Below are 10041 nucleotides of genomic sequence, written 5' to 3'. Positions count from 1 at the left end.
CACCACTCCTCTTATTACCCTGAAAAGGAAACTTCTTGCGGAATGATAGATCCGTTTGTCTTGCTCTACCTCGCAAGGACTTCTACCATCCCTCTTTTTCTAAATTGTTGTCAAAATCGCATAGTTCTATTAAAAGAGGAGGATTTCTCTGACCAACAGCATAGGTCAGAGTTTAGGTTTATCCCTTCCCCTTCTACTTACTTGAGAGTAGGGAGCAAAACTAGATAAGTCTTAAGCGAAGACTGGGTTTAATGATACCCTCCCCATTCGTAACTGCTTACAGCGGAACTTCTACTATTCATTCTATCCACTATCTCTCGACAAATGAATCTGAATCAAAGTAGAGTAGAAGGCCAGACCTTAGGCGAATTTCGGTATCAAGAGATGAAAGTGAAAGGCGGAGGTATCCTTGGACCCCAGAAGCTAGTTCCAGTATCCTCATTTCTTTGGACACCAAACATGCAACATATCCTCCATTGGCATTAACACATCATAGTGAAGCTTCCTTCACTGAACAGATCTTCAGCAAGAAGTGACTAGTTGTCATTCCAAACTCCTAACCTTTTGTTTATCTCTCGCTTGCTTCGATTATAAATTCATCAAATGAAGGATTCAGAGCTTTTGTGTCCCTACAGTTAAGTACCAATATCTTTCTTGTCCGTCCAGCTATTCAGGAAAGAAGGCAATCGATTCAATTCATTCCCCAATTTCTGGCTTGGTGCTGCGCATTATTAATAATATCATATAGAAAGATGGACTAGCTCGAGACCTTGGCTTCAACCAATCAATTGAATCTTGGACACATTTAATTATTAGATATTGCTTAAGGGATCACCACATATATTTATCAGATTATCATGTCTGTCTCGTCTTGCTATTTCCATCGACCAACCATGAGAGTGTTAATCAACTCCACCTGGAGGAAGTGTCAAAGGCGTCTGTCTATCAGTTATCGATAGATCGAACAAACCTAAAGGATCTGGTGGTTGTGTAATTGTAAGATTACTGATCATGGGATACGGATCTAGTTCCTGGCTCTGCCTACGCAGAGCTGAGTCGGATAGTCTTGAAGAGATGTCTTGGAATGTTTGATGGCCGTGAAAGTAAGAATTCTTTTATTTAGCCAGAATTCGCCTACTTTACTTTAGAGGACTAGCTCTTCCTATTGGACTCGTGGGATTGGAGACAGCCTCAGGTTCACTATCTTCTTTAGAGTCCTTAGACTATGGATATGATATGACGATTGTCAGCTAACTTCACTAACCAATGGCACTATTTCGCACACAAGACATTCTAGCCTTGTGATCTCGAACACTACTTATGATAATAAGAAATCAAAAGTATTTAGTGGGTCAGGCGACACCCAGATTTGAACTGGGGATAAAGGATTTGCAGTCCCCTGCCTTACCGCTTGGCCATGCCGCCAAATCCGATTCTAAATCGAGAGAAATCTTATTCATCCATTTACTATACTAATTCTTTATCGTAGCAGGAGATTACTAAACCCTCTATTTTTTTCAATAAGCATTCTACCACTAACTATGCGCCAGAGTATGGTTTCTCTACTCTTTCCTTTTGGTACGAGAATTTCCGGATCAAGACATTCTTCCTATTAAGATATTGAATTGGGTCTTGGTTGTGGTGGTGGAGGTGCAGGATTAGGTCTAATATGAGGTCTAGCCAGTAGTATGAGGTCTAGCCAGTAGATAGTAGAGAGGAGGGCTAAATCCAGGTTGGTTAATGTCCCGTCGCTCAATCCATCTATTTTTCTTTCGCGCTAGTGAACTCTGGCAGTTGGAGGAGGGAAAGGAGCATACTTTTCTTACGCAAATAGAAAGTGCGAACAAAGTAGTCAACTTACTGAATCACCAGTGCTCTCATCTTTGTCTTTTGAACTCATCTTTGTTCTTCTAAAATAAGGAATGAATGGAGTTAGGAGAAAGGGTTGAGCTAGAAAGGCGGGAAACTGTTTATGAATATAAGAAGCATCTTCCCAAGTTGCATCCTCTGGTGCTGCATTGGACCATTGAATCAAGACCTGAACTTGAGCATGGTTGCCACATCCTAAGTGAAATAAAACTTCGTAGAGAGAGATCATTTAGATCGTTTAGAATTTGCTTTTCCTTGAGCACCGACCAGAGGGAGAAGAGCGAGTGATCCCTCGATAGGGAGCACGAGCGATGCAACCAACGGGAGGACAAGACAAGCCCTTCCGAAAAGCTCGTTTGCCTTTCATCTGAGCGAAGTGATTCCTCAAGGTCAGGTTAAACAAGTGAATCATCGGTTGCAAGCACGAGAGCAAGCGATCGAAAAGGAGGAGAAAGAAACACGATAACCAGATGTCGAAGCCAGCTTGAGATGAACATTAGGAATGAAAAACAGTGATTCAACGTTATGAGTACCCTCCCTTAATAAATAAATAGAATAGGGGCCAAACAATTTCCTTCAATTTGAGTAGAGTGCGTTGGCTGGAAAGTAGTAAAGTCGAAGTGAACCTCTATTTAGGAGAGATAACCCCGAACTCGAGCTACTTCATTCTCTAATAGGCTTGTTGTACCCGGTCTTGCTATTGACTCCCTAGCTAGCTCAGAAGGAATGCCTAACTCTGTTGGGACAGATTGGACAGTTGGAGCAGCCGATAAACCAGCCACAGCAGAAACAGAATGACTAGTTTCAACAAGGCGAGCAGGAGAAGCTACTCTCTTTTTAGTCGCATCCGTGGAAGGAAAGAAGGATCAGATCGTAAGCGAACAGTGGGAAGAGCGTAAGCGAGTTCAGTCAATGCAATGAAGGGTAGGAGAAATCCCGCTCAGGAAGATAGGTTTAGGAAGATGGCACCGGAAGGGAAGATAGTACTCCCCTGATGAACTCTGATTGGCCAGGCAATCGAAACTTCTTCGTCTAGTCTAGATTGGCTGTACGGGACACTGTTCTTCTTTGTTATAGGAGTCGAGGTAGCCACCACCGGCTAAAGGAAATCGTCCTTCATTCGTTTTCTTCCTCGTAGTCGTTTTAGTCCTCGGCTAAGGTATCATCAGATATAGAAGAAGCAGAGACCGGGGGTAATAGCAAAAAAGGAATATAACTCGTCCGAGGAAGTGGGCGCAGGGGGCAGTGGGGTAAGGTAATTGAAGTAACTAGCCAGTATTAAGATTAGGCATAAGCATAATAAACTGATGCATCCGAAGACGGTGAATCTAGAATAGAGGCCGGGTGGGGAAGCAAAAGATGCAAGAGAGCCTTTTTCCGGGATTGGATTTCACTCATTTAGTGCTTGGGATGCGGGCAGGCGTGGAAGATGAACATAAGAGAGCTCCGCCCTTGCCTTGCACCGGTGAACAAAAGAAAGAAAGGAGACAAGGTCGGAACTAAGACGTCAATAGCTTATTTTAAGTGACGTATTCCTGTCGGGAACAGCGAGCAAGGATAAAATGAGAGTATGAGCCCACACCCATATAGTCGTTATCTATTCTTTCTCAATGATAGTATTATTACCCGAAAACGATATTATTACCCGAAAACGATATGTACAGAGGAAGCTAGTTCTGTACTCTAGTGAAGCCCTTCTCCAGTATGGTAAAGTGAAACCGCTTCGGAGTTTATGGTTCGAAAGAAAGAGAGAGGAAAGCAAAGAAAGAGAGAGGAAAGCACTTATAAAGCGGTGGGCTCTTCTCTTCTCTTCTCTTCTCTTCTCTTCTCTTCTCTTCTGTTAAGCTCTGGGACTCTGGGCAAGATAGCTGTAGTTTTGAAAACGTAAATTGACCGAAGTTTGTCTTGACTTTCCCCTATTCTACGTATACCATCTCCGAGCCTCTCGTTAAATCGAATCAATTGATGAAAGATGCCCGTCCTTGCTAGGCCAGTTAGAAGTTCCTGGGGATGTGATTGACCTAAGAAGCCCGTGTTATCGATAGATGTAAGTTCATAGTTGAAGACAAGGGAGTTTTAGCTTTTTCGTACCTCGCCCCGGTGTCACTGACAGGGGAAGCGCAAGGTTGATTTATCTGTTTTCGACTCGTGAAAGTTATCACAGCTAGCCAGCCTACAAGGAAGATTTGTGGGAAGTAAGTTACAAGACTTCTCCCCAAGCTCTATTTCCGGACCTAGTTCAAGGACAGGAGCTGGGGATTTGGCCAAGCCAGTTGTTGAAGTCGAGTATGAGCTTCTATCCAATCGAAAGAAGAAGCAAAGGCTTTTCGGTAAAGTATCTGTTTTTTAGTGGTCCTTGCATTCACTCCTCCAAGGAGGTGGGAATTCATCCATAGTACGCCTATCTATGGAAAAGTTCTTTTGAAAGATTTCCCCTTCCTTTCTTCTCTACACTTATCCGAATAGGTTGGTGTGCCAGCTTCTTCTCCTGCCATCCCGACCTGTTGGCCATACCGTAGTGTGAGCACCATTATTAGAATTGGAGTATCTCTTTCAAGCACGCACATAATGGACAGCGTGGGAATACCTACAATAGGGACAGCCCGTCATAGACCACAGGAATCCATACCCTCGCGGAAAGGAGAGGAAGAAGACTGTCTTCTCGGGGAAGACAGGCTTTCTCGGACTAGAAGAAGAAGAGGAAGAAATCGATACTATGCTAGCTAGTTACAGGGAAGCTGCATCAATGGAAGTTGGATTGCCTAGTTTTGCTTTTGAGTTCGATTTGAACTACTTTTCCAAGGAACCACACTGGGCTAACTTGAATCTGTAATCGATGGTTAAGGCGCGCAGCGGTAAGGTTCCCACCGAATCAAGAATTCGGCAATTGAGGAGCTCGATTAGTCATACTCACCACCACCTGCTCTAGGCCCATTGCCAGATCTCAGAACAAGTCAGCAGGGAGAGGGAGTTTATCTAAGCGAGAATGGGGTCGGGGCCAATGCTTCGTTTTGGCTTGATCTATTTCACAACAAGTGAAGTGGGAGATTGACGGTTGGTTTACAGACTGCAATCAGCTCGGGAAAAAAAGAAAGAAGTATCTAACTAGAGCTCGCTCCTTTAGTATTTAATAGGGAAATTCCCACCGAAAAAGCCATGAAATCACGTTGAAAATAAGGCAAGCAATTAGAGTATTACGTAAGGAAAAATACCTCGCAGAGATGGCCCAACCCTTTCTATTTTGGTTTTTTCCTAATTGCGCACCCCTACCTTTTATTGATAGTTTATGCCGGGTCTTTTCCTTCTGAATAAGATTGTTAGTTTCTGCTAGAGAGGTTGCTCCAAAAATAGTAACCTGCTCCTGGTTCACATGAACAAAGTGTAGCAGAACGGACTTCCATCCTTTTTTGAAGGAAATGCATACATTGGGGAATTCCGGGCTCCGGAGAACCTTCTGGGATGTATGTTTGGAAGCATTCAAAGAAGAAATCCCCATAGTTATCTCGTAATAAGAAGGAGACGGTTGAGTCTCCTTTATCAGGAGGATTTTAACGGGAAAACATGTCTGGATCCGCTTTTGCAATTCTAGCGGACCAACGGCTATGCGGCTCTCAGAAACAAAATGAACGAGAACATACTTTCGAATTGTGGTAGGGGCGAACCCATCCGGGCGGGTGGAAGCCTTGGAATATATTACTGCAACTACACTCATAGACAATAGAATGCTTAGAAGAAAGCAGATAGATAAGTAAACGAATTCTTTCATTACCAAAGGCTCTCACTTCGTTCTCTCGCTCTCCTCGCGGCGCTCCTTGCTCGCGGAGAGGCATACCGAAAAAAAAGACGCTCAGATGTGGATTCAATCGCGCGGTTTCGTTTTTCTTCTCCACCACACCAAATAGTTGAATAATAAGACACAAACTAGATACGGAATCGCTACGCTAAGTTTCTTTCTATATGGGTAATAAGTGTAGGGATTGACCTCACCGAGTAAAGATAAGAACTCGTACCAGGATTTACCATTGTTGGCTAAAGCATTGTTGGCGAAATCTTACTTACCTAACAGGCGGCGCATTTGCTACTTACCTAACTAACAGAGCAGGCAGGCGCATTTGCCAGAACAGGCGCATTTGCTGGTCCAGTTAATTACGGATTGGATATGACAGTTCATTACTTGAAATTATGGGGACTGCTCATTTCTTTGTTTAGCATTTCTTTCCTGAATCAGAGTTTTGAGTAGCCCGAGTGAGGGACGGACATGAAATTAAGAAAGAGCCCGCACGCAGGCTTCTGATCTAGATGCACTGAAAATGGCTATAAAATATCCAGTTTTAGAAAACAACACTCACTCTCTCTTTACGAGAATTTCAAGTGGGTTGGTTCAATTCCTAGCTTTTTGGATTTGTATTGCCTTACGAACTTGCTAACTAAAAGAAGGTAGGTCCACAAACAAGTCTATATTGGAATAGATAGAGAGCATTTTTCCCCTTTGTAATTTCACAAAAAGTGGAGAGCCCTAGCATTGAATGAACGTAGTTACTTATCGAATTACCTGAAGTGAAGGAATGCCCAGACTTATTTACTTGTCCGAATAGATTGACTCGGTAGGCCGTAGGAAAAGATAACTCATGCCTACTTTACTTACTTGCCCAAGCCCTACCTACATATTTGACTAGTAGTTCTTTCGGAGAATTACTCTCTACCTACCTATAGTAGATTGAGTCGAGTAGTGATGAGCACTTATATATACCAGTCCGAGTATTGAATCGAACTAACTCATACATAGGAATTCCTTTCTGGTTGTCTTGCATTTACTTTTTCTTTGATTTGTCTTGTATTCCCGAAGAGACAGGGAAAGCTTTACCAGTTGTGCGGACGGATTAGCCTTAATTAACTTATTAGTAAGTAAGATCTTGGCTTTGTATTGCCGCTTTTCCTAGATATAGCATAGTAGTGCGTTTGCGATAAGATTGAATTGAAACTCGAAGTGAGAGCATGCATTTCCAGCCATACGGAGAGAATTACCCGCCTACCTGGATGGCCTGCCTAGTAGTTCTTTTGACCTGGATGGTCCGCCTGCCTAGCTGTTAGCTTCAACAGGTTGCTAAGCATTAAACAGTGGAGCTGTATTTGTTTATATTTATTTAATTTGAACCATTGGGAAAAGGGAACTGCTAAATCTGCCTGTGCTCATAGAATTTTTTGATTGTGCTGTCTGTTTATATAGACCTTGTATGTGTTTACTCTTGATTTTGTTTTCTGAAATGTGCACTCAGAGTTCCTATTTTTATTGTTGCGATGTCCTGCAGTGTACCTGATTGTATGTCCAATACCATTGGTCCCAAAGGAAGATCCTAACAGAGACAGAGCTATTTATATAAATTTAGTGAAGTTATCTGCAAGCAGACAATGTCTGCGATCATGTTATGCACTTGCAGTGGGGACCAATCCAGGTTCGAAGATATTCCTCGATCGCCAGAATCTCTTGCGACACGTGATTTCTCAGCAAATGGCTCTTCTTCAAAGATAGCAAGTCGAGAAACAACGCCTGATGATAGCCAAGTAAATGAAGTAGAATCAGACCTCAGAGAAACCCTTTCATTAAATTATGAGGTTTGCTGCACCCCTTCAATCTTCGAGGAAATTTGGCTATCTTGTGTTTCTTATATTTGCTAATTGATAGATTTATTTTTCTGTGTAACAGGAGGCCCGGGCATTGTTAGGTAGACTGGAAACATCAGAGAGGAAATTTTGATGCAGCATTGCTGGTTCTTCAGGGAATTGATATAAGAAGTTTGAGGCCACGAATGACCAGTGCTATTGCTGAAAGTATCAAGTCTAGAGTGCCTCCACGTTCTTCAAGAAGGAAAACCTCACAAGTGAACGGAATGCTAATGCATATGTCAATGCATTCTGTAAGCTTGCTTCTAGAGGCCATATTGCTTAAAGCAAAGTCATTGGAAGGCCTTGGTAGAGTAACAGGTATTAACTAGATTTTTCTTTTCAATGTGCTTTCTTGTATTGTACTTTAGCATTGCCATCTGAAATGGGTATAGTAGTTCCAGAAGCGTTGCAAATCTCCTATTGTCCTATATATGCGGTCCTAGCTATTTTGTTTTAGTGAAAAATATGTTTTTGACAAAACGGAGTAAAAGGCTGTTATGCTTCATATTGATAACTTTTGCATCTGAAAGAGCTTTGTTGCATCCGTCAGAGTTTCACTTCATGCTATCTTGACATGGCTGATGCTGCGGAAGAATGCAAAACCATCATAGACATAGTTGAGTCTGCATGGCCATATGGTGTTCCTGACGGGTAAGCTAATGGACATATTCCATTCAGCTCTAGAATATCTTCCCAAACTGTGGATGAGAAGCTGTTGTTTCGAAGAAGCCATCATTGCATATCGGAGAGCTCTTGCAAAGCCATGGAATTTGGATTCTGAAAGGTCCGCCAACTTACAAAAAGACTTGGCAGTGACTCTGCTGTATTGTGGTGTTGAAGTGAAGTTTCCTGAAGAATTTGGTCAGAAAGGGAACCTGTTAACCCCTGGGAACAACATAGAGGAAGCAATTTTTTTATTACTCGTACTAACAAGAAAGCTATCCCTCCAAGAAATAAAATGGGATCCTGACCTTGTGAACCATTTGATGTATGCACTCTCGTTATCCGGGCATCATGAAGTTTTGGCCAGCCATCTAGAAATGTTGTTGCCAGGAACCTATACCAGATCGGAGAGATGGTCTATCCTTGCACTTTGCAACAGTGCAGCTGGTATGGATGATAGTGCATTAAACATCATAAGGAATGGTTTTTGTGTATTAGAGAGAAAGGGAAAACCTCATATTCCATCTCTTCTTTTAGGAGCAAAACTATGCTGTTAGAATCCAAAGCATGCTTCCGAAGGGATCAAATTTGCAAATAAAGCCATGAAGTCTTTCAGAAGTCACGATATGCATTTCATCAGCATTGTAAACCACTTTCTTGGTGTGTGTTATGGACCTTTTTCTAGGTCGTCCACTTCACACTTGGATAAATCGAGATTACAAGATGATGCACTGAGGCTGCTGCAGGATGCTGCTGCAATGGCAAAGTAGAATCCTGAAATAATGTATAGCCTTGCTTGGGAAAATGCGATGCAGCGCAAACTCAATGCAGCTGTTGAAAATGCAACAGAATGTCTTGAAATGGTGATGGGTGGTTCAGTTAGTGCCTGGAAGTTATTAATTCTTGTATTATCTGCACAGCAGAATTTACAAGAAGCCGAAGCAGTAGCGGATATTGCCATAGATGAAGCTGAGAAAGATGATCAGTTGGATATTTTGAGGCTGAAAGCACAAATTCAGGCTTCCCGTGGACAATTCAAGCCTGCAGTGGAATCTTTTCGGGTTTAGCTTTGGTCGCAAGCAAAGAAGGAAGTCTGGAAATCAACCACTTGTAGTGAGGTACAACCCCTTCTCTTCTTTATTAGACTCCCATTAAAATATCATTGTTCTTCTTCGCTCATTATCTACTTGGTCTTGACAGGTTAAATCCCTACAGAAGTTAGAGATGGACGCATGGTTAGATTTGGCGTCAATATACACAAAGCTTGAGGCATGGCATGACTCAAACATCTGCCTTGACAAAGCCAGATCCATCGATTTCTTTTATCCCAAGTATTGGCACGTAAGAGGTAAATATTCGCAACTACCTGACCTGATTCTGCTAATATATTCAGTTATGCTTTCTTTTTACCAAACAAATAAGGAACTCAAAATAAATTATTGTAATTTTTTGCCAAGTGTTGTGATTGGCTTTGGCTGCATTTGCTTCAGTTTTCATGTCCTCTGGACATCAAGAAAATGGGGTTGTCCCTGAAACTTAATAATACAGTACTACTATACCGGTGCTTCTGGATTGATATCTAAATGAATATCCAAGAGGTTGCTGCTTCTGTTAGTTTTTTACTATTAAAGTTCGTTCGATGGTTCGATGTTTCAAACTGCTAATGCATTCAGCACCTTTGCGGGTCTTCAGTTGGAGGGTCAATCCTTGCACCAAGAAGCCTTGATGGCGTTTTCATTCGCCCTTTCGATCAATCCAGATTACGTCCCAAGCATGGTTTCTATGGCAGGAATTCTACGAAATCTAGGAGGGAACTCGTTATCAAACTACTGCCTGCGCTAGGGG

General features: G+C 42.3%; 1 non-coding gene and 1 pseudogene across 1 annotated transcript; one reads left to right on the top strand and one right to left on the bottom strand.

Annotated features, from left to right (window-relative positions):
- Window positions 1–1354: 1354 nt before the first annotated feature.
- Window positions 1355–1425, bottom strand: TRNAC-GCA. The gene has a single exon. It is a non-coding gene; the product is annotated as a tRNA-Cys (tRNA).
- A 5853-nt stretch (window positions 1426–7278) lies between these two features.
- Window positions 7279–10041, top strand: part of LOC101770715 — a 2842-nt pseudogene continuing 79 nt past the window's right edge.

This window comes from Setaria italica, unplaced genomic scaffold, assembly GCF_000263155.2.
Source record: "Setaria italica strain Yugu1 unplaced genomic scaffold, Setaria_italica_v2.0 scaffold_12, whole genome shotgun sequence".
Taxonomy (NCBI): Eukaryota; Viridiplantae; Streptophyta; class Magnoliopsida; order Poales; family Poaceae; genus Setaria; species Setaria italica.
This window is presented reverse-complemented; position numbering and strand designations above follow the sequence as displayed.